Here is a 25,010-nt window from a genome sequence, read left to right as displayed (position 1 = left end):
CGTGTATACATGGCACGGTTTTCAAGGCAATACAAGATCGTTTCAAATCGTTTTATGAAAATCACAATGAAAAATTTACGTGGCCTCGCTCTGATACCACTTGTAGGGAAATATCCGTATAAAACCCTTAAAATTTAGGACTATAACGCAAATTTTACATGTGATAAAATGTCATAACCGAAAAGCAATAGAGAAACGATAAAGAACAAGAATCAACCTCGGGTCCTTGTGAATGCGGCCTAAGAACAGAAATCAAAGTAGATTTCCTCCTAATCGTTGCACCCAAGACCGTCTGAGACTATGCCCCTTGTGCTAGAATGTACTCTCTAATTGCCTTGCAATATTGAGAGAGTTTTGTGTGAATTTTGCTAGATGTGAGATCTAGGTTTTTCAGAGAAGAATGCTCTCAAAAACCTAATTTTTTTTCAAAATGAATTTAAGTCACAAAAGGAGAAAAAACTCTCCTTTTGTTCTCCTTGGTTCGGCCAAACCGAGAGCCTCATGGGGAAGTGGGCTTTCACTTCCTCTTTATTTTAACTCGTGGTCCGACTCGAAAATGCTAAATGTATATGACGCGATTTTATTATAAATCGTCATCGGTTATCGGTTATTAAAATATCGTCTAGTAACATGAATTAGTCGATATAATAATACATGTCCGATAATGACAATATCGTATAATTAATTTATTCAATATACATTAATCAAATATAATCGTTTATATTTAATTTACGAATTAACTGCTTAATTCGCCTTAGCCATTATTATTTAATCCGTATTAAATAAAATATCTCAACATCGCGTTTGACAAATTTTTAGTCAATAACTCCGACTAACTGCTTAGTCATATTAGGCATCAACATGACTGTATTTTCATACTGTCACATCTCTCAAACGTATCCTATAGGTGTGACTTTTAGGGACCAGTTGATCACCGCCATCTGTATGACAATAACGTCAAACTTATCTAGCAAGCCAACCGTTATTGATAAACGTGGACCAACTGATAATAATACAAAAGTATACCCTTTGATCCTTTTAGAGATTTATATGTCATTGCACTAACTGTAGAGGACACCAGCCCCAACATACATATCAAGAGGGGATGAAGGGTGCCTCTCATGGGGGTGGGAGTAATGTTCTCTATGGAAGCGGGAGTGGAGGAGGAGCATCGAGTTGGGCACCAGGACTGATGGAACATCATGAACGCTATGTTAATGCAATAGTGGAAGATGTAGCAACAGACACCTCGAGTGAAGCAAGGAGTGCGGAGCATAGCTGTGGACACAAGGCGGGAGGGCACGGGGGCGCTTGGGAAAACAAGCGTTTGCAATATTGGAGTCGCCACCAATTTATTGTGGAAAATTGGAAACCGTTCGAATACTTCGCGTCATGTCAAGACACAAAGTAATGACATAGACAGTAAGAACTCGTTACCCTTAGCATTCTATGTCTTGAATGACTCTCGTGGATGCCAATGAACACGGTTGTTCACAGAGATCTGGAGTAAGGGGTGAGGGTACGTATTAGGAAGCTCTTTTGATGGAACACCTAATCCCGCCCGCCTCGATAGCGGCCTCTACTAATGATTAGGGAAATCATCTATACTTGATATGTTGTCGGTTATATGCATGCAATGCAACAAACAACGTTTTAATCCTAGCATGTGAATTAAACTATGTCGATGAACATGTAATTTAACATACAATGGGTCGAAGAAGAGATTTAGGGTTGATTACATGTGGGAACAAGCAAACAATAATAAAGAGTATAGTAAATAAAATACGATAATTAAAATTACAAAGATTACAATGATTCGATTGATTTACGTCGAAAATACATTTATTAAAACGGATAATTTGAGAAAAGAAAAGGAAAATAATTAAGGTTAGAAAACGGACAGATTAGCGGTGATATTACGGATAATAGTCGATTAATACGTAAGCTAACGAACTAGGTCAAAGCAAGAACGGAAGTTCAGAGACGGAACTCACCCAGGAACAGGCGCAGCAGAGCTGCGTCCCCACTACTACAGATACAGGCTATAACAACGGTTAAAAACCGTTGTTATATAAAAAAGCGGACGTTGTTAAAGCGTCCGTTGTTAAAGGTTTTAACAACGGTTGGTTTTTCTAAGAAACCCGTTGTGAAAACTATTAACAACGGTTTAAAGTAGAAAAAACCGTTGTGGAAAGTGTGACTAAATTTTGGTGGGAAAGTTATAACAACGGTTACAGTAGAAAAAACCGTTGTTATAACTAAAGACAACGAGTTTTTTTTAAAAAAACCATTGTTGTTGATTTTAAAAAAGAAAAAAAAAATTATATATTACTATAGATGCATGCATTATTACTGCAATTCCGATGCATAATATGCATTATTACTGCCAAATCCCAGCATATGAAAGGACACAATAATATATGGAATGAGAAGGGTTATAAGATTTGACACAACTTCCTAAACATATATTAATTAAAAAACAACTCAAAGGACATATTACTAAGTATAAATTCATGCATTATCTCAATAACCATTCAATTATCTCACTATCTCACGTCCTAAACTGCTCCAAACTCTAAATCTTTAAAGCAAACTTCAAACCTCCTTCAACACTTCCTTCAACAATGAATGATACCATCCGAAATACATGCATTATGACCGAGTACAACAAGAGTTTCATCCGCCGGTTGCTGGACATCGAGGGCAGGTACAGGAGCTACCTTGAGGACGCTCGGACCGCACTCAAGGACGCCAAAAAAAATGGCCTGACAGAGCAGAAGATGTTGTAGCTATATGACGATATAGCAACTGCGGAACGAAACCTCCAAATAGCAAAGGAGGAGAGGATGAATATCATAGAAGAGAATAAGACTCTTTATGCATATCTAAGAATTGCATTTTTAGCAATGTAATTCATTTTTTATTTATTTATATATTAATTAATTAATTTTATTATGCATTCCTCTCCATCATCTTCTTCCTTTGTTTTATTTTATTTAATTTGTTTTACAAGCTAATAAACGCAGAAAAACAACAGTAACCATTCACTAATTAAGCAAATAATACTTAGAGAAAGAACAATAATGATCGATAAAAACACATGCAAATGAAATAATTAAAGAAAGAAAATAATGACTGAGATGATGACAAAATCTAAAACCATGCATATAAATTAAAGCGATACCTGATAATTAGAGAAAATAAGAGACGACGACAACAACAGTGACGGAGATGATAAAGCGACGATGAGAAATAGAGAAAGAGACGATGAGAAAGTGTGTGTTTGTGTTTGTGATGTTTGTGTTTGTGTTAGGTTTGTGTTTGTGTAGGTTTGTGTTTATGTTAGGTTTGTGTTTGTGGCTGTAGCTGATCTGCTGTGTTTGTGTGGTTTATATTATGGAAAGTATTGACAACGGTTTTTACACAAAAACCCGTTGTAATTAGAGAATATATTAACAACGGGTCCTTAGAAAACCGTTGTTAAAAAGTATTAACAACGGGTTCTAATATAACCGTTGTAATTACTTTTCACTAATTTTGCGCCAAATTATTAACAATGGTTATAATGTATTACAGAGTAAACTGTTGTTATTAGTTATTATATTAACAACGGTTGTGAAAGTTTGACCCGTTGTTAAAACCTATAACAACGGTTATAAACACATAACCGTTGTAATTAAATTTAATAAAATTCGCGCCATCCATTCTACAACGTCTTATGGTGATTTTCGTGAATAAGCGTTGTTAAAGGGGCGTTGTAGTTGCCTGGATTTGTAGTAGTGCCCTTGGAAGAGGCGCAATGGTCACTGCGTCTGTTTCTGAGGTGAGTTCTGGCTGTGAAGCCGGAACTGCATATCGTTAATGTTCGTTGGTGAATTTAATGATCGATTACTGATATTCGACTCAAGCGGAAGTGATTTAACAGATTATTTACATGTAAAGTGGTCATAAAAGCAATAAAGAACGAATGAAACGAAGTAGAACGGATTAAGACTAATTATGAGTGAATTAAAGACTAATAAGAGATTAATTACAACTAATTTAGGTCAAATTACTAAGACGGAAACGAATGTAAGACGCGATATACTGATGAAAATATACAAAAGTCGAATCCCAGAGATTTGATATGAATAATTCGAATCTCCAAAATCCGGGTTTCATTTTAATGACGAAAACCCGCAAATATTGATTATAAGGGATTTAAAGGTGATAATTATACATATTATGATTATAATTATTATATACGAATGAAAAAGAAGAAAATAAAAAAAGAAAAACGAAAGAAGACGAATTAACAGAAAGGCGAGGAAGAAGAAGAAAAGCAGGAACTGCGGCAGCCTCAGGAAGAGGCGCAGCAGATGCTGCGACTCATCTCGACGTCTGTCTTCTGTTAATCGGTAAAAATAGGTTTGATAAAAGGGTTTTGTAAATTGGTTTTAAACATGCTTTCGACGTAAACCTTACAATAATTTATACAATAATAAAATACAATAATAAAACAGGGGATTTACACCCTCAGACTTATATGTTTGACGAAACGAGATTGACTAAGTTAACGATTAGTGATTGCTCGACTCGAATGTATGATAAAAGTGCCCTCATAAGAGGAATTAAATTAAATTGATTAGATTGATTGAGTGGAGTTGGTCAAACTGGTCGGTCATGCAAAATGAGGCTGGTACTCAGAAGGATCCGAGCTTACATGGTCGAAAGTTCAAGCACGTAGACGCCAATAAGCAAAGAGCACGGTCTTAGAATGCAAAGGGAGAAGAGAAGGGCGGACACTCGCGTGAGAAATATGAGGAACGAAGGTCCCTATTTATACTAATCACACGGAGGAATTAGGGTTTCGGTAAAACTTTGGACACAAATCTCGAAAGACCTTAAAATACGTAGAAAAGAGTTGGGGAATAGGCACAGCAGCCATTGCGGCTCTTGGAAGAGGCGCATCAAGTGCTGCGTCCTTTTCCCAGGAGTTTCCGCCTGCGGAAGAAAGATTTTCCGCGTTTCTGTTATGGAATTGCGGTAGATCTCAACTTCCTTATTGTTTAAAATATAATTTCAGGATATATTTTGCCAAAAGATTAAACGAATTAAAATATGGAATAGAAGTATCCAGAATATTCCAGAACATTCCAACTCGGCATTTTAAACGGTTTATTAGAAAATGAAGACGGTTTTTGACCCGACTCCAAATGTACTCTAATTACTGTCAAAACGACCGTAACGGTGCGTAGATGACGACCAAGGGGTAGACACAAGTATTTGAGATATCACTTGACGATAAACTTACGAATTGTCATAAATCGTTCCGTGTACCAAACATGCGGCCCAATCATCACCGGGTGGCTTGCGGGAGGTTCAGAAATGAGGTATCTACAGAGCCCCCACTTTGACTGAGGCTTGGACAAGGCGAAAGTCAAATTATAGCCATCAGGTCAATCGAAGATTTCAACCTGACGACTATGGCGACCGCGGGTCAAGGGGTCTGAGCCAAGGACCTATCGTTGGGAGCATTTTAGAGTCTGTCGACTATCGGGGAGGGTCGTTTAAACTCTATTAGACTACGTAAGGAAGCTCACCAGCCATAAGAAGAGACCATACCTGAGACTTTTTTCTCGAGATGCTTCCGGAGGTGCGTAGGAGCTAAGGGGAAGCGTAAGAGCTAATTAAGGCTAGGACCTAAAGGATATATAAAGGTTGTTTTAGGGCCATGGGACCCTAAAGGATAACATCGGCGAGAAGGTGGCCTAAGGGTAACTATGGTTTTGGGCATTTGAACCCGGAAAAAGGTGATTTCGAAGGAGTGCGATCCTATCGGTGAAGACTAGGTATGGGAACATGGGTAGTTTGCGTGAGAACATCTAAAGGAACAAAGCATAACATAATATCGAAGGCAGCATGACGTCGGTAGAAACTGCTGGGCGAATCTGCTCGCATCGGTCTTAAGCGAACTCCATATCTTGAGAGGTACAATTGGCTGTCATGAACTCTCGCTGGGAAATAGTTGAGGTGTGTCGAAACACCGTCGAAGAAAATCCTGCTCGTTGTTGCAAGCGGAGTCTTGATAAAGTACTGCGACAATTCGCAGTCTGCTCGAAAATACGGGTCCGGACGAAAAAACAAATAACAAACGGGCCAAATATACGATATATGGTGTTGGAGAATTGGCGCACCAAAGATGGGCCCACGAAAAACGAACTCGTAACGAATTTTTGAAAATCGAATTGGAGGGAAGCTGAGGAAGAGGCGCAGCAAGAGCTGTGACCCTTGGAAGAGGCGCAGCACCTGCTGCGTCTTTTCCTGGGTTCGTCCCTGTCTGAGTAAAAACTCGATAGAACCCGTGTTTATTCATAATAACAAAACACAAAATCCGTTAAAACTCCCTCAAATTCTGTCGACATTCCGCCTAAACTTGATCAAAATCTTGCATTTATCATGACTAATCGAGGTATGTGTCTTATTCTTGCTTAAACATCCGCATTTGCTTAATTTGAGTCGAAAAAATTTGAGTTTTCAACCCTAATAACTCGAAAATTTGGGGCTTTTCCCCCAAATGAATTTGCCTTGTGAAATTGACCTTAGAAATGGATAATTGGTAGTGTAAGGAACATACCCATGTGTTCTTTTCGAATTTTCATTGAGTATTTGAGCATTTGAGTATAATTGAGACGGTTTCTCAACTGTTTCGTAAATTGCTTCGAAAATGGCCTTAGGAATGCCCATTTGTGTTGAAATTTGGTATTTAGAATCCTTGTGTGATGGGTAAATTTCCTACAATCTTGGATTTTTGATTTGTGACGGCTTTTTCAGGACATTTCTCTAAGGCATAATCGCTGTTATAGCGAAATGCTGCCGAAATTTCGACTCACACCCATGACTAGGCTCGAACTTAGACATGACTTGACCCATTTTACCACATGAGCGGTCGGGTTTCGAAAGAAATGGCCAAAGATGGCGATAAAAAGCCATTCTCGGAGCTTGAAGGGCTATAAAACACCTTGAATGAGGCTCGCCGTCACTTGACGCTGCCTAATTTACTCTAATTTTGCAGGTGACGTGGCTTCTACATCAGGGAGGGCTTCCATGGATGTGGATACTGACTTCAACCCTTCTCTTACTTTTAAGGAGGTGTTGGAGGAGGCGTTTGCTGAGCAGGCTGCCGAGGAGAAGGCTGCTGAGGAGGAGGCCCCGACGCGGGCCAACGTCGGACGAGGCGGTCACCAGCTAGCGAGGGCACCCCAGTGGGTGATCGGGTCCATTTCGTGTTCACAATTAAAGATGTGGTCGTTGGGTCACGGTCGAATCAAAACATAATTTATAACTTCACAAAACAACTCTACAATTAGTAAAGAGGCAAGTAAAGGTCGGATCCCAAGGGACGGGAATTGAGATGAGATTTCGATTGAAACTAGTGGTGTCTTTGGGGTGTCACAATTTGGGTTGATGTAGAAGGTCACTAACTAAAATAGCAATGAAAATAAACTAGCAAGGCGAATTAAAAGGGGTGTAAATAATTGATTAAAAAGCACTAGGGTGTCATGGGATCATAGGGGAATCATGGGATATGATCATACAAACATGTTCTCAAATTATAAGCAAGCAATTATTGTTGTGATGGATTGAGTTGGGTTATATCTTACAATCCTAGGAAAGTTTGGGTTCCGGAGCCGAATCGATTAGATTGTACAACACCTACAAGTCGACTTAGTCTTCCCTACTCAACAACATGCATAGTCTAATGAGACTCGAGTTGGGTTATGTCTTACAAGTCTCATTGAAAAGATAGGCGATGGTGGTAAATGCAAGGATTCATAGGCTTAGCATTTCATCAAACATAACATGTGCAAGAGTTGAGATCAAAACAAGCAAGCAAATAAAACATGAAAGCATATTAATTTAAGCATGAATCATTCCCCATGTTGGTTTCCCCTAATCACCCATTAACCCTAGCTAAGAGACTACTCACTCATCATCATATTAAACATGCTAGCAAGGTTGTCAATCATACTAACAAAGTGAAACATGATGAACAAATAAAAGTAATTAGCAATAATTAAAAAGGGATTAAGAGATTATACCTACTAATGATTCCAATAACAAAGCAAGAATAATAGAAGTACTTGATGTTTGATTGAGAGGTTGTCAATCTCCCAATAATAACCCAAATAATCTTCAATTACCCAAAATAAAGGATGAACAAGAGAGAGATTAAAGAACTAAAACTTGGATTAAAACTTGATTAATACTTGATTACAATATTAAAGAGAGATTTGATTGATATTAACTACTCTAATTATTGATAAGAAGAACATGCTCCTCTAATTAGACTAAAGGGGTATTTATAGTGAAAATTAGGGAGGATGCATTATGGTTAACTAAGGGCTAAACTAGTAATTACACTTTTTAGATTGAGCAGGGAGAAGCCGGTATTTTTCGAAGGAAGGGCTTCTTTCTTCATCGCTTGGAGAAGAGGAAATCGGCTGTGAAGGAATCCGTGCGGATTAGGGTCGGGACGGGCGGATTCTGGTGATAGAATCCGAGCGGATTCGAGGGAATCCGGGTGGATTGTGGCGGTGCAATCCGAGCGTCTTTGGAGGAAACCGCTCGGATTGTGCTGTGCGGAGACGGGCGGATTGGAGACAATCCGCTCGGATTGTGATCCAGCATAATTCCTTCTTTTTTTCTTCCCTTTTCTTCATAAATTTCTTGGGGATTTCCTTGGGGACTCAAGGATCCTTTCTCAACATTGCTCATCTACTATCATATGTACAAAGGCCTTCTAATCTTGTCTCTCCTTGATGCTTGGTCATTGGATTCGATCAATTTAGCCTCGTTTTGCCATGAAAATGCAAGATTCTTACTCCTTTCCTACCAAGGGATCAAAATCTCAAAGAATATGCAAAACAAAGAACTAAAGATAGTAAATGACCCAAATATGCACTAAAAAGCATGGGAACGAGGCTAATTCGGGGACTAAATGTGCGCTAATTCTGGTCACATCAAATATCCCCAAATCGAACCTTTGCTCGTCCCGAGTAAAGAGGTGACAAAGACTAGGACCAATACTAACCTATCCTAATAATATAGCCGATATGAGACAATTAGCGGGTCTCACTCCGCCCCTTCAACTCACAACAAGACAACCATGAGGTAGGATGCCTTCTTGCAAGGCAAGGTGGGTCTTGCCAAAATGGCGACACATCCAAACATTAAGCACACAAAATCAAGTAATGGATACATCTACAAAAGGAATAGCCACTTCCTCATCAAGCGGCGGAGGCACTAAAGAGGAACAAATTTAAGAGCATGTAATCCTTCACAAATACTAGTTCAACAAATTACTAAGGCTAAGAGGATGGCACTAAATCACCTCCAAATGGTGTTAAACTAGACTACTTTCGTCCTCAATTTCCAAATGCTTTCGTCAAGAGCGATCGGATGGTGGTGGAATGATGATCTCTATGATGCTAGTAGCATATGACATGTCAAGTCTCGAATTCTCTACAAAAGTAAAGGTCATGGATCGTCCCAAGCTCGACCAAGTGGCTTGACAAAAAGGCTTTTTGGGAATGAAATGCTCAATTCTTTATACACAACGGGTGGATATGACTAGTATTTAAAAATTGACCTCATTTAACTTTCACATTTCAAAAATTTAAGATGGGGTTTGTCCCTTCCGGGCTAGTGTCCTTTGCTTTCGCCAATCGCTTATTAGGCAACCGGTTAACCTCTAGACAATAGCTTTTCGGGGTGATAGTCACTCTGTCTCTGGGCGGCCGAATTCACAACCGTATGGGGGCCCAATTCAATGGATCCCGCACCAAATCACATCGAAGTGGTACGCCTCCATCAAAACAACTTAAAATTTCTCAACATTCAACAATTCATAACATTTGAGGTTTCCTTGGCATTAAATTACTTCCACATGACAAAACTCTTTGAAATGAGCACTTCAAACTTATTGATAGAAAATATTTTTGGGTTGCCTTACCACAAGGTCAATCAAGGTCACCTAGACAAGTTAACCAAGTCCACATTGCATCACGGGGTTGGATAGGTGACTCACATGCAAACCCTTGACTAGGCTTTGGGTCATGGGTCAAAAGATACTAGTATGACACTATCTAGGGTGTTTTACAACCATTCTAGTAGACAAAGTCCTAAGTTGAACAAGTATTTGTAATGGCTTAGTTGCTCTTGTCAAAGTTCCAAATTAGGCATTTTTCAAAAATTTTCTAATATGCAACTACATGCTATGATGCAACTAATATAAACATCCTAATGCAAGTGATTCTATCAACTAATATGACATATAAACTAAATGCAAGTCCTAAGTTCACATTGTTTTACCGCATCAATCAAAATAAAGCCACATAGTCATTAACATAAAGAGGAAAAAGGAGATTGGAAAGATCATACCATGCGGTCTTCAATATCCTCATGTCTCGGATGTGGCGTAGTCGATCAATGTGAACAAAGATAGAACAAACACAATATATACAAGATAATTTATACCAAAGGAAATAAACATGTTTTTGGGTTTTCAATTTTTCAAATTTTTATGATTTTTGAAATTTTTCAATTTTTTTGGATTTTTGAATAAGAGTTAAATGTTAGAATTCCCATCCCCACACTAATATGGGCATTGTCCTCAATGGCCAAAGTGATGGAAATTATGCGAAGATGATGCATGATTTCTACACTAAATGCAATCTACACTAAGCTACACTACATGATGCATGGTTTTTGTTATGACGGAGAGGATAATTTAGATTACCTCCCGTTGTGTATGCATTAACTTCCCCAAACCGAGTGAGACACTATTGCTAATGTCTTAGGGTGGATGTAGTTCATGCATACACTATGCAATGCATGAAACTAATTTGTCATTTTGGATTTTGCAAATGGGAACAATAAAATGAACACCTCAATGGTACCGAGGTGTGAGTCCTCTATGGTGCTTAGGACTACTCCATCAATGATCAAGAAAAATATTTAAAACAAAGAGAGAAATAGACAAACCATGAGAGGGTAGGAGTCTCCAAGGCTTGCAAGTCTTCCATCATATCATCATCATCATCACTTTCCTCATTAGAAGTGGTCTCATTGCCACTTCCCTCTTCATTTGCTTCATCACTTTCTTCCTTATCTTGCTCATCATCTTCTTCACCATCCTCTCCTCCTTCTTCACTTGCTTCTTCACCAATGTTATCAACAACTTCTTCATTACCAACAACCTCATTGTCACCCGAAACGACCCTAGATGCACCCGGAAAAAGGACTTCTCTATCCTCCCAACTAGGCAAAGGACATGATGGATCAAGGAGTCCTTGCCTGGCTAAGTGTATGAGGGGTGGATATTGAGCCAAGTAAGCGTTTTTCCGATCTTCAAAGGCTTGCTTGTGCATTGTTTGCATGAGAAGAGTCACATAGTCATTCCTTGCTTCAATCCCCGCGGGCTTGAACTCTTCATACTCAAAAGGGTAAGGTGGTATGACAATGGAAGAGTAGGGCATTTCAAGTTCGCCCTTTTGTTGTTGGATAATATATTCGGCTTCTTTGGAAAGGGGAAGTAGATAATTGGTCCGGTGGACGCTTAGACGACAAATCTTTGAGGGCAAGGTGAACGATTTAGCTTCACTAGTGAGCCATCCATACTTAGTGTCAAGGGGGTTATGGGCAACCCACTTGTACTTGTTTATCATAGTATGCATATCAACAAGATGACCACCCTCCTTCGCCTTATACTTGCTATCCTTATTGAAGTTAGGATCAAAGTGTTTGGCTAGGATAGTGACTAAGCCGCCATTGACAATAACGGTAGTGCCCTTCTTCCCACAATTAACGTTGAGCCATCTATCTACCAAGAGCCTCAAAGAATTGTAAGGCTTGGTGTGTACTCTTCCAATATTCAAAGCCGATTCAAGAAGAATAAAATCAAGTCTCGTGAAATGGTTGGTATCTTTCCTTGCAATTATGGTGTTTCCCATGACCTTGTGCCATACTCTTATGCCCGGATGATGGACTAGAAGAGCACGACTCGCATGAAAGTCCTCAAATTTCCTTCCGGAAATTGCCTCCCAAAGAGGTTCGGGGTCATACTTTCCATAATTCTTAAAGTAACTCGGTTCATCACTAAGACCCAAGATTTCACCCAATGCCCTAAAGGAAATGCGTCTACTAACATTAGCTAGACGAAACTCGAGATTCTCCCTATTCTCAACTTTGGTGACCTTCAAAGAACTCAAAAACTCCAAGGTAAGGGAGGGGTATGTCAATTCCTTTGTTTCAAACAATTTCTTCAACCCCATGGCTTTGAAAAAGGCTCTAGTTTGCTCAAGGACACCCAACTTATCCAAGGTGTCTTCACAAATGAATTTGGTAGATTGAAATGATTTCCTAGCAAACTTGGCAAAAGTATTTCTATGGGTTTCGGAAATAAAAGTTACCTCCGGATAATGCAAGAGTTGATCGATTTCCGGAGTAGAAGATGTTGTTGCTCCCATAGAAGGTTGTTGTTGTTGTTGCACTTCCAAGTTTGGTGTTGCTACCACCATAGCCAATGGTTTCTTTGTTTGAAGAGCCTTTTGCCTTTGTGAAAGTGCCTTTGGTGCCTTTGTTGCTCCCTTAGTCCTTGCCATTGATGGATTAACCAAGAAAAGAATGAAAAATCTTCAATTTCTAGTGTACCCAAATCGATTTAAAGGTGAAAGGCTTTGCCTTTATGAATTCAAAAATCGACTCAAAGGTTGAAGATTTGTGCTTGGTTTTGATTTTTGATGAAGGAGGAGTGATTAATTTGTTGTTAAAAGGATGGTTTGATTTGATTTTGGTGAATGTAGTTGAGGAATTTTGTTTTTGTGATGGAGAGGATGAGGGTTTTGATGTTTTGAAGTAGTGTTATGAATGAATGAATGAAGGTGGGTGGGGTTTTATAATGCTCGAAAAAATTCAAGCTGCAGGGGCAAGACGGGCGGATTCGGCCTTTTCTGGGTTGGAAAAACTCGCCTAAAGACGGGCGGATTCCTTCGAAGACGCTCGGATTTCAAAACACGGGACGGGCGTCTTTTTGCGAAAGACGACGGATTTCATCCAGAATTTTTCTTGTTTTCCTCAGCTGCAAAGACGGGCGTCTTTCTTTCAAGACGGGCGGATTCTTCAAGACGGGCGGATTGCTGCTCAGGACGCCCGGATTCTCTTACAGTCAAAAATTTTCAAAATTCAGCTCAGTTCAGGACGGGCGTCTTTGCTGCAGTACGCTCGGATTTTCTGAGACGGGCGGATTCTCCTGAATCCGCTCGGATTCGACCCCTTTGTACCCGGATTCAGTTCCATCCGCGTACAATGCATTTCCCTTGTCATTCTTCCATTCTTCTTCCTTTCTTGTGTTCTTCATTGTGGGGGCATTACTAGGCATGGATATCCTAGGCAATTGTCATCCCCACACTAAGGTAAAGCACTACACATCAATCAAAATTGTTAGTCCCTCCCTCACTTCTCTCAAACATGACAATTATTGATCGGAGCCATTTGGTGTTCACAATTAAGCATATGTGGTCGTTGGTCAATGGTCGATACAAAACACAATTTATACTTCACAAACAACTCTACAATTAGTAAAGAGGCAAGTAAAGGTCGGATCCCAAGGGACGGGTATTGAAATGAAGATTCTATTGTAACTAGTGGTGTCTAGGGGTGTCACAAATTGGGTTGATGTAGAAGGTTACTAAACTAAAATAGCAACGAAAATAAACTAACAAGGTAAATGAAATAAGGGTGTAAACAATTGATTAAAAGCACTAGGGTGTCATGGGTTCATAGGGGAATCATGGGATATGATCATACAAACATGTTCTCAAATTATAAGCAAGCAATTATTGTTGTGATGGATTGAGTTGGGTTATATCTTACAATCCTAGGAAAGTTTGGGTCCCGGAGCCGAATCTCTTGGATTGTACAACACCTACAAGTCGACTTAATCTTCCCTACTTAACACATGCATGGTCTCACAAGACTCGAATTGGGTTATGTCTTACAAGTCAAGTTGAATGGATAGAAGATGGTAGTAAATGCAAGGATTCATAGGCTTAGCATTTCATCAAATATAACATGTGCATGTATTAAGATCAAAACAAGCAAGCAAATAAGATATGAAAGCATATTAATTTAAGCATGAATCATTCCCCATGTTGGTTTCCCCTAATCACCCATTAAACCCTAGCTAAGAGACTACTCACTCATTATCATGTTGATCATGGTAGAAAGGTTGTCAATCATACTAACATAATGAAACATGATGAATAAATGAAAGTAATTAGCAATAATTAAAAAAGGGATTAAGAGATTATACCTACTAATGATTCCAATAATAAAGCAAGAATAATAATAGAAGTACTTGAATCCTAGATTGAGAGGTTGTCAATCTCCCAAAATAACCCAAATAATCTTCAATTACCCAAAATAAAGTAAGAACAAGAGAGAAATTAAGAAACTAGATCTTGATTAGAACTTGATTAATATTTGATTACAATATTAAAGAGAGATTTAATTGATATTACTACTCTAATTATTGATAAAAGGAACATGCTCCTCTAATTAGACTAATGGGGTATTTATAGTGAGAATTAGGGAGGATGCATTAGGGTTAACTAAGGGCTAAACTAGTAATTACACTTTTTAAGTTGAGCAAGGAGCCTCCGGGATTGTCCGAGAGAAGGGCTTCTCCATTTCGTAGCTTGAAGAACGAAACTATGCTGTGCTGTGATCCGTGCGGCTGAGAGTCGGGACGGCCGGATCTGGGATGGACGATCCGAGCGGATCAAGGAACAAGACGCTCGGACTGGGCATGGGGAATCCGAGCGGATTCCTGGTGAGGACGCTCGGACTGGCGAGGACGGACGGATTCTCTACAATCCGTTCGGATTGTAGTTCAGCAGCTTTCCTTCTTCTTTTTCTTCCCTTTTCTTCATGAATTCCTTGGGGACTCAAGGATCCTTTTCTCAACAATGCTCTTCTACTATGCTATGTACAAAGGCCTTCTAGTCTTGTCTCTCCTTGATGCTTGGTCATTGAATATGATCAATTTAGCCTTGTTTTGCCATGAAAATGCAAGATTCTTACTCCTTTCCTACCAAGGGATCAAAATCTCAAAGAATATGCAAAACAAAGAACTAAAGATAAGAAATGACCCAAATAGGCACTAAAAAGCATAGAAACAATGGTAATTCGGGGGCTAAATATGCGCCAATTATGGTCGCATCAAATATCCCCAAACCGAACCCTTGCTCGTCCCGAGTAAAGAGGTGACAAAGACTAGGACCAATATTAGCCTAACCTAATAATAATAGCCGATATGAGACAATTAGCGGGTCTCACTCCGCCCCTTCAACTCACAACAAGACAACCATGAGGTAGGATGCCTTCTTGCAAGGCAAGGTGGGTCTTGCCAAAATGGCGACACATCCAAACATTAAGCACACAAAAACACATAATGGATGCATCTACAAAAAGAATAGCCACTTTCCTCATCTAAGTGGCGGAAATTATCTACAAGGGAAGCAATTCAAGGGTACACAATCCTTCATAGATGCAATTTGTTCAAACTACTAAGCCTAGAAGGATACCAATAAATCACCTCCAAAAGGTGTCAAGCTAGGGTACCTTTGTCCTCAATCGTTAAATGCTTTTGTCAAGAGTAGTCTCCCTATGGTGTTAGAAACACTGGAGGATCGCGGAATTCCCCCTCTTGCCTAGACAAGAAGAAGGGTCGTCCCCTCTCTACCATGCACAAAAATGGAAAAAGGGATCGATAGATATTTGAGTTTCATTTTGGGAGTTTGCTTTTGTTGTTGTTTTTCCCCCCAATTTCTTGTGGCATTTGACATTTGAGAACACTTTCTTGCCATTTCTTTTTGATTTTTGGCATTTCGATACTTGACAATTTTTTTGCATTTCTTTTTGAACATTTTCAAAGTCACCCCAATTAGTAACGAGGGTGCCTTGTATTTGAAGCTTTAGGAGTCTATTTTTGCTCCTCTTTTCTTTTGATGCATTTTGCAAACTTTCTTTCATTTCTCATCTCATTGAACTCAAATCAATTTCTTTTTGTTTTTGTGCCCATTCCCTTTTGTTGACAAAAATGTGGTAGAACATGGATGATGGATAGAAGTATGCATGGTTTCAAGGGTCACCTTGGAATAAACGGTAGCCAAGGAGTTATCACACCACAAGGTACTCTTGACTCGGCCTTAAACCATGGGTCAAAGGATACTAGCATGACACATCCTAGGGTGTTTTACAAGTATTCTAACAAGCAAAGTCTTAAGAAGAAAAAGCATCTACTAGGGCCTATATACACTTGTCAAGCTTCCCAAATAGACGGTTTCACAAAAATTTTTCTAATCATGCAAACTACATGCCATGATGCAACTAACATATATACATCCTAATGCAAATGATTCTACCAACTAACATGCCAAATAAACTAAATGCAATCCTAAATTCACATTGTTTTTACCGCATCAATCAAAATAAAGCCACATAGTCATTAACATAAAGAGGAAAAAGGAGATTGGAAAGATCATACCAAGCGGTCTTCAATATCCTCATGTCTCGGATGTGGCGTAGTCAATCAAAGTGAACAAGGATGAAACAAACACAATATATACAAGACAATATATACAAGGGAAATGAACTTGTTTTTGGTTTTTCAATTTTTAAATTTTTATGATTTTTTGAAATTTTTTCAATTTTTATGGTTTTTGAATAAAAGTTAAGTGTTAGAATTCCCATCCCCACACTAATATGGGCATTGTCCTCAATGGCCAAAATGATGGAAATTATGCAAAGATGATGCATGATTTCTATACTAAATGCAATTCTACACTAAGCTATACTACATGATGCATGGTTTTTTGTTATGACGGAGAGGATAATTTAAATTACCTCCCGTTGCGTATGCATTAACTTCCCCAAACCAAGTAAGACACTATTGCTAATGTCAAAGCACGGGGGAGTTCATGCACATGCTATGCTATGCATGAAACTAGATTTTGTCATTTTGGATTTTCAAAAAGTGGGAACAATAAAGAACACCTCAAAGGAACCGAGGTGTGAGTCCTTTGATGTTGCTAGGACTAAACCAACAATGATCAAAATGAAATAAAATACAAAGAGATATAGACAAACGGTGGGAGAGTAGGAATCTCCAAGGCTAGTCTTCCATCATGCTACTATCACCATCACTTCCCTCATGAGAAGTGGTCACATTGCCACTTTCCTTGGCACTTTCTTCTTTGCTTTCCTCATCACTATCTTCCCCATCATTATCTTCACCATCTCTTTCTTCATCTCCACTTGCTTCTTCCTCAATGTTATCATCAAATTCCTCATCATTTCCAACAACCTCATTGCCTTCCACCACGTCCCTAGATGCACCCGGAAATAAGGCTTCTCTATCCGCCCAACTAGGCAAAGGACAAGATGGATCAAGGAGTCCTTGCCTAGCTAGATGTAGGAGGGGAGGATATTGAGCCAAATAAGCATTCTTCCGATCTTCATAAGCTTGCTTGTGCATGGTTTGCATTAGAAGAGTGACATAATCTTTTCCAATTTCAACTCCTTGCGGTTTGAACTCTTCATAATCATAGGGGTAAGGTGGTATAACAATGGAAGAGGAGGGAGTTTCATGATCACCCTTTTGTTGTTGAATGATGTACTCGGCTTCCTTGGATAGGGGAAGTAAATAGTTGGTCCGGTGGACACTAAGACGGCAAATCTTTGCGGGTAAAGTGAATGATCGGGCCTCACTTGTAAGCCACCCATACTTGGTATCAAGGGAATTGTGAGCAACCCACTTAAACTTGTTGATCAAGGTGGACATATCAATAAGATGGCCACCATCCTTAGCCTTGTACTTGCTATCCTTATTGAAATTAGGATCAAAGTGCTTGGCTAGAACCGTGACAAGGCCGCCATTAACAATTACGGTTTGACCCTTCTTCCCACTATCTACATGGAGCCATCTATCAACCAATAGCCTCAAAGAATTGTAAGGCTTGGTGTGAATTCTTCCAATATTCAAAGTTGATTCAAGGAGGATAAAATCGAGTCCCGTGAAATGATTGGTGTCTTTCCTAGCAATTATGGTATTTCCCACAACTTTGTGCCATATTCTTATGCCCGGATGATGGACCAAAAGAGCACGACAAGCTTTAAAATCTTCAAATTTCTTCCCGGAGATTGCCTCCCAAAGAGGCTCGGGATCATACTTCCCATATTGCTTATAGAATTTATGTTCATCGCTAAGACCCAAAATTTTACCCAATTCCGGAAAGGTAATGCGTCTACTAGTGTTAGCTAGACGAAACTCAATATTTTCCCTATTCTCAACTTTTGTCACTTTTAGAGAACTTAAGAATTCCAAGACAAGGGAGGGGTATGTTACTTCCTTCATTTCAAACAATTTCTTTAAACCCATGGCATTGAAAAAGACTCTTGTTTGTTCAAGAACACCCAACTTCTCTAAAGCATCTTGGCATATGAATTTGGTGGATTGAATTTGTTTCATAGCAAACTTGACAAATGTATTTCTATGAGAATCGGAAATGAATGTTACCTCCGGGTAATGCAAGAGTTGATTAATTACCGGAGTAGAGGGTGATGCTTCCGTAGAAATTTGTTGAGGTGGTTGCACTTCCAAGCTTGGTGTTGATACCACCATTGCCAAAGCTTTCTTCATTTGTAGAGCTTTTTGCCTTTGAGAGAGAGTTGTAGTCTTTGGTGCCTTTGCTTTTGCTTTTGTTGCTCCCTTTGTTCTTGCCATTTGATGAGCTAACCAAGAAAAGATCAAAAATCTTCAATTTGTAGAATGCCCAAATTGATTTTGAAGGTGAAAGGCTTTGCCTTTATGAGAACAAAAATCAATTCAAAGGTGAATATTTTGTGCTTGGTTTTGATTGTTAATGAAGATGGAGTGATTGATTTGTTATTTGAAAGATGATTTGATTTGATTTTGGTGAGTTTTGTTGAGGGTTTTTGTTTTTTTGAGATGGAGAGGATGAGGGTTTTGATGTTATGGGTAGTGTTTATGAGTGAATGAATGAATGAATGAAGGTGGGGTGGGTATTTAAAGAACTCGACAAAATTAGGACGCAGGCGCAATCCGTGCGGATTAGGCGCAATCCGCTCGGATTCTTCAGCTTCAAATTTTCAAAAATCCCGCCTAGAGACGGGCGGATTCTTCAGAGATGAGACGGGCGGATTTCGTGCAGGACGGACGGATTCTTGTCCAGAGATTTTTCTTTGTTTTTTTCTTCAGCTGCAAGACGGGCGGATTGTCCACAAGACGGACGGATTCTGAGAGACGGGCGTCTTTCCAGGAATCCGCTCGGATTCTTCAACAGTCAAGAATTTGCAGTTTTCAGCCCAGCCCAAGACGGGCGTCTTCTCAGCAGGACGCTCGGATCCTCTCGGACGGACGGGCGGATTCTCAGGAATCCGCTCGGATTGGTCCTTGTGTACACGGATTCAATTCCATCCGTGCACCAACGCATTCCCTTATCATTCTTTCTTTCTTTCTTATCTTGTGTTCTTCATTTTGGGGGCACTACTAAGGCATGAATAGCCTAGGCAATTGCCATCCCCACACTAAGGTAAAGCACTACACATCAATTAAGATCATTAGTCCCTCCCTCACTTCTCTCTTTTCATGACAATTATTTTGATCAAAGTAAATAAAATCCAAAAATGACAAAAATGCAATACAAAAATTAAATGTAAGTTAGGGAGTTAGAAATATTTACAAGTGGTGGTTTAGGGAGGACTCCACCAAACTCTCATTCTTGATGAGATGTCAAGGGGGCATGTTCAAGGTGTTGTTGATGTTGCTCAACACCTCGAAGAAGTAATTAAAAGCTTGTTCATTGTTGTGGTAGAGGTCCTCAATAGACCGTGGCCCTTGTTGTTGATCATGATCGATGGCATGCCCAAAGTAGGGATTAAAGATCCCTTCAAATTCGTCGTCCCAAAGACCACAAACTTCATTGAGTTGATCATTGAAAATCTCTTGCTTGGACGGAGACAACTCTCCCAATTTCTTTTCTTGGCCAATGAGGCCATCTTCTTCTTCCTTGGTTGATTTTGATGAGCTTTGCAAGCTCTCCTTTTCACAATTCACTTGCTCTTTGAATGGAGCATCTTCAACTTTCTTTCTCCATTGGAGTTCCGATTTCTTCTTTTTATCTTTTCGGCTATAATGATCAATCATGAAACATGGCTCATGCAAACGAGGAGCTCTCATGGTCTTGTCAAGATTAAAAGTTATGCTTTCATCTCCCACTTCTAGAGTGAGCTCTCCATGTTTCACATCAATCACCGCACCCGCAGTGTGTAGGAAAGGTCTTCCTAAGATGATTGGAATGTTGGAATCTTCCTCCATATCAACAATGACAAAGTCCACCGGGATGAAAAACTTCCCAATTCGCACGGGGACATCTTCCCATATCCCTAGCGGTGTCTTCGTCGATCTATCGGCCATTTGAAGAGTGATATTGGTACATTTAAGCTCTCCCATTCCCAACCTTTTACTCACCGAGTACGGCATGACACTCACACTAGCCCCTAGATCACATAAGGCTTTGTTGATCGTTGTGTCGCCAATGGTACACGGTATTGAGAAGCTTCCCGGATCCTTTAATTTTGGAGGTGAACTCCCTTGAAGAATTGCACTACTCACCTTGGTGAAGGCGATAGTCTCAAGTTTCCGGATTGACTTCTTCTTTGTGAGGATATCTTTCATGTACTTTGCATAGGCCGGAACGTGATTGATTAACTCCGTGAAAGGAATTGAGACTTCTAAGTTCTTCACAATTTCCATGAACTTTCCAAGTTGATCATCAAATTTGGGCTTGGCTTGACGACTTGGAAAAGGAAGTCTAATCACAATGGGCTCCTTTTCTTTGGCTTTGTCATCATTTTTCTTTGAACTTTCTTCTTTTGATGATTCCCCTTCCTTGGGACCTTGCACCACAACTTCATTCTCACTAGCTCTCACAACTTCATCCTCAACTTGCTTCTTCGGTGCTTCATATCTTGTACCACTTCTCAAGTGAATGGCACTAACCGTTTCATGTCTAGGGGGATTACCTTGAGGTGGTAATTGCCCCTTTTGTCTTTGTGAGTTTGAAGATGCTAGTTGGGTCAATTGTGTTTCCAACATCTTGGTGTGAGCTAGAATGTTGTTGATGGTGGTATCCTTTGCTTGGCTATCCTTTTGCATTTGGGTGAAAAACTCTTGTTGATTTTTTTGCATTTGAATGACCGCTTTTTGGACATCAAAACTTTGGTCATTGTGGTGATTGTATGGATTTTGATTTTGGTAGCCTTGGTTTTGATTGAAAAAGGGTCTTTGATTTTGATTTCTCATGGGTGGTGGAGTGTATGTAGTTTGAGGGTTTTGGACATTTTGGCTCTTGTATGACAGATTTGGATGGAACTTGGTGTTTTCATTGTAGAAATTTGAATAAGGGGTGCCACTTTTGTAAGCTTGGAAAGCATTGACTTGCTCGATTGTTCCCCTACATTCACTTGAGTCATGACCCAAGGTTCCACAATTCTCACATATCCCGCTTGGGATTGATGAGGATGCCGTCATGGCATTGACATGATGCTTTGTTGATTTTGAGTTTTCCTCAAGTCTAGCCATAGCTTGTTCAAACTTCAAGTTGATTGTGTCAATGTGAGCACTAAGTTGAGCACCCAATTGAGTAACGGTGTCCACTTCATACTTTCCTCCTCTAGTAGCCTTGCGAGGCCTACTATATTGCGAATTATGGACCGCCATTTCCTCAATCTTGTTCCATGTTTGATTGTCATCAACTTCGGTGAACATTCCATTTGATCCCATATTGAGAATGTTCCTTGAATCTTCATATAAACCATTCCAAAATTGTTGCACTAAAAACCATTCGCTAAGTCCATGGTGAGGACATGAGCGACAAATACCTTTGAACCGCTCCCAAGCTTCATACAAAGATTCTTCATCCCTTTGCTTAAAACCCGTAATTTGAGCTCTTAGCATATTAGTCTTTTCCGGTGGGTAGAAATTTTTGTAGAAAGCTAGAGCTAGCTTCTTCCAAGAATCTATTCCAAGGGTGGCCTTATCAAGGCCCTTCAACCATTGCTTTGCGGTGCCGATTAATGAAAAAGGAAATAAGACCCATCTTATTTGGTCTTGAGTCACGCCCGTTTGAGAGATAGCTTCACAATAATCACAAAATGTTTCCATATGAGAATGAGGGTCCTCACTAGGCATTCCCCCGAATTGGCTCCTCTCAACTAGTTGAATGAAGGCGGACTTGGCAATAAAGTTTCCGGTAAGATGTTGTGGGGTAGGAGTACCATTTGGTAGATCCTCCTCGGTGGGTATAGAGTGTGACGAGAATTTAGGCATTGTAGGTGGATTTTGTGTGGTATTGTTTAATGGGTTCTCTTCTCCTTCTATTGCGAAAGGATTGACAAACTCACTAGTGGGTTGAACAACTTCACCAACACCTCCCAAATTCCTCCTAACAAGTCTCCTATTATTCGTCAAGGTTCTTTCGATTTCACGGTCAAAAGGTAACAAATCTCTTTGTAACCTTCTAGACATGCAAAATATCAAACAACTCGAAAACAATTAGAACAAACCTTGAGGAGTTTTACTTCCCAAGGTGAAAAAGACACAACTAAAAACAATAAAAGAAATCTTAAATCAATTAAACACCGTCCCAAGAACGGCGCCATTTTTGATCGGAGCCATTTGGTGTTCACAATTAAGCATATGTGGTCGTTGGTCAATGGTCGATACAAAACACAATTTATACTTCACAAACAACTCTACAATTAGTAAAGAGGCAAGTAAAGGTCGGATCCCAAGGGACGGGTATTGAAATGAAGATTCTATTGTAACTAGTGGTGTCTAGGGGTGTCACAAATTGGGTTGATGTAGAAGGTTACTAAACTAAAATAGCAATGAAAATAAACTAACAAGGTAAATGAAATAAGGGTGTAAACAATTGATTAAAAGCACTAGGGTGTCATGGGTTCATAGGGGAATCATGGGATATGATCATACAAACATGTTCTCAAATTATAAGCAAGCAATTATTGTTGTGATGGATTGAGTTGGGTTATATCTTACAATCCTAGGAAAGTTTGGGTCCCGGAGCCGAATCTCTTGGATTGTACAACACCTACAAGTCGACTTAATCTTCCCTACATAACACATGCATGGTCTCACAAGACTCGAGTTGGGTTATGTCTTACAAGTCAAGTTGAATGGATAGAAGATGGTAGTAAATGCAAGGATTCATAGGCTTAGCATTTCATCAAATATAACATGTGCATGTATTAAGATCAAAACAAGCAAGCAAATAAGATATGAAAGCATATTAATTTAAGCATGAATCATTCCCCATGTTGGTTTCCCTAATCACCCATTAAACCCTAGCTAAGAGACTACTCACTCATTATCATGTTGATCATGGTAGAAAGGTTGTCAATCATACTAACATAATGAAACATGATGAATAAATGAAAGTAATTAGCAATAATTAAAAAGGGATTAAGAGATTATACCTACTAATGATTCCAATAATAAAGCAAGAATAATAATAGAAGTACTTGAATCCTAGATTGAGAGGTTGTCAATCTCCCAAAATAACCCAAATAATCTTCAATTACCCAAAATAAAGTAAGAACAAGAGAGAAATTAAGAAACTAGATCTTGATTAGAACTTGATTAATATTTGATTACAATATTAAAGAGAGATTTGATTGATATTACTACTCTAATTATTGATAAAAGGAACATGCTCCTCTAATTAGACTAATGGGGTATTTATAGTGAGAATTAGGGAGGATGCATTAGGGTTAACTAAGGGCTAAACTAGTAATTACACTTTTTAAGTTGAGCAAGGAGCCTCCGGGATTGTCCGAGAGAAGGGCTTCTCCATTTCGTAGCTTGAAGAACGAAACTATCTTTGTCTTTGTGATCCGTGCGGGCCGAGAGTCGGGACGGCCGGATCTGGGATGGACGATCCGAGCGGATCAAGGAACAAGACGCTCGGACTGGGCATGGGGAATCCGAGCGGATTCTGGTGAGGACGCTCGGGTCGGCGAGGACGGACGGATTCTCTACAATCCGTTCGGATTGTAGTTCAGCAGCTTTCCTTCTTCTTTTTCTTCCCTTTTCTTCATGAATTCCTTGGGGACTCAAGGATCCTTTTCTCAACAATGCTCTTCTACTATGCTATGTACAAAGGCCTTCTAGTCTTGTCTCTCCTTGATGCTTGGTCATTGAATATGATCAATTTAGCCTTGTTTTGCCATGAAAATGCAAGATTCTTACTCCTTTCCTACCAAGGGATCAAAATCTCAAAGAATATGCAAAACAAAGAACTAAAGATAAGAAATGACCCAAATAGGCACTAAAAAGCATAGAAACAATGGTAATTCGGGGGCTAAATATGCGCCAATTATGGTCGCATCAATTATCTTGATCAAAGTAAATAAAATAAATCCAAAGATGACAAAAATGCAATACAAGAATTGAAATGCGAGTTAGGGAGTTAGAAATATTTACAAGTGGTGGTTTAGGGAGGACTCCACCAAACTCTCATTCTTGATGAGATGTCAAGGGGGCATGTTCAAGGTGTTGTTGATGTTGCTCAACACCTTGAAAAAGTAATCAAAAGCTTGTTCATTATCATGGTAGAGGTCTTCAATAGTCCTTTGCCCTTGTTGTTGATCTTGATCGATAGCATTACCAATGTAAGGATTAAAAATCCCTTCAAATTCGTCGTCCCAAAGACCACAAACTTCATTAAGTTGATCATTGAAAATTTCTTGATTTGATGGGGACAATTCTCCCAATTTCTTCTCTTGGCCAATGACGCCATCCTCTTCTTCTTTGGTTGATTTTAATGAGCTTTGCAAGCTCTCCTTGTCACATTTCACTTGCTCTTTGA

At 39.4% G+C, this 25,010-nt stretch overlaps 1 non-coding gene across 1 annotated transcript; it reads left to right on the top strand.

The window, feature by feature from the left end:
* The first annotated feature begins 21,974 nt into the window (after positions 1-21,974).
* Positions 21,975-22,081, top strand: LOC141640474 (small nucleolar RNA R71). The gene has a single exon (XR_012543006.1). It is a non-coding gene; the product is annotated as a small nucleolar RNA R71 (small nucleolar RNA).
* The last annotated feature ends 2,929 nt before the right edge of the window (positions 22,082-25,010 follow it).

Source organism: Silene latifolia, unplaced genomic scaffold, assembly GCF_048544455.1.
Source record: "Silene latifolia isolate original U9 population unplaced genomic scaffold, ASM4854445v1 scaffold_79, whole genome shotgun sequence".
NCBI classification, from domain to species: Eukaryota; Viridiplantae; Streptophyta; class Magnoliopsida; order Caryophyllales; family Caryophyllaceae; genus Silene; species Silene latifolia.
The sequence above is the reverse complement of the archived record's forward strand: the minus strand, read 5'-3'. Positions and strand labels throughout refer to the sequence as shown.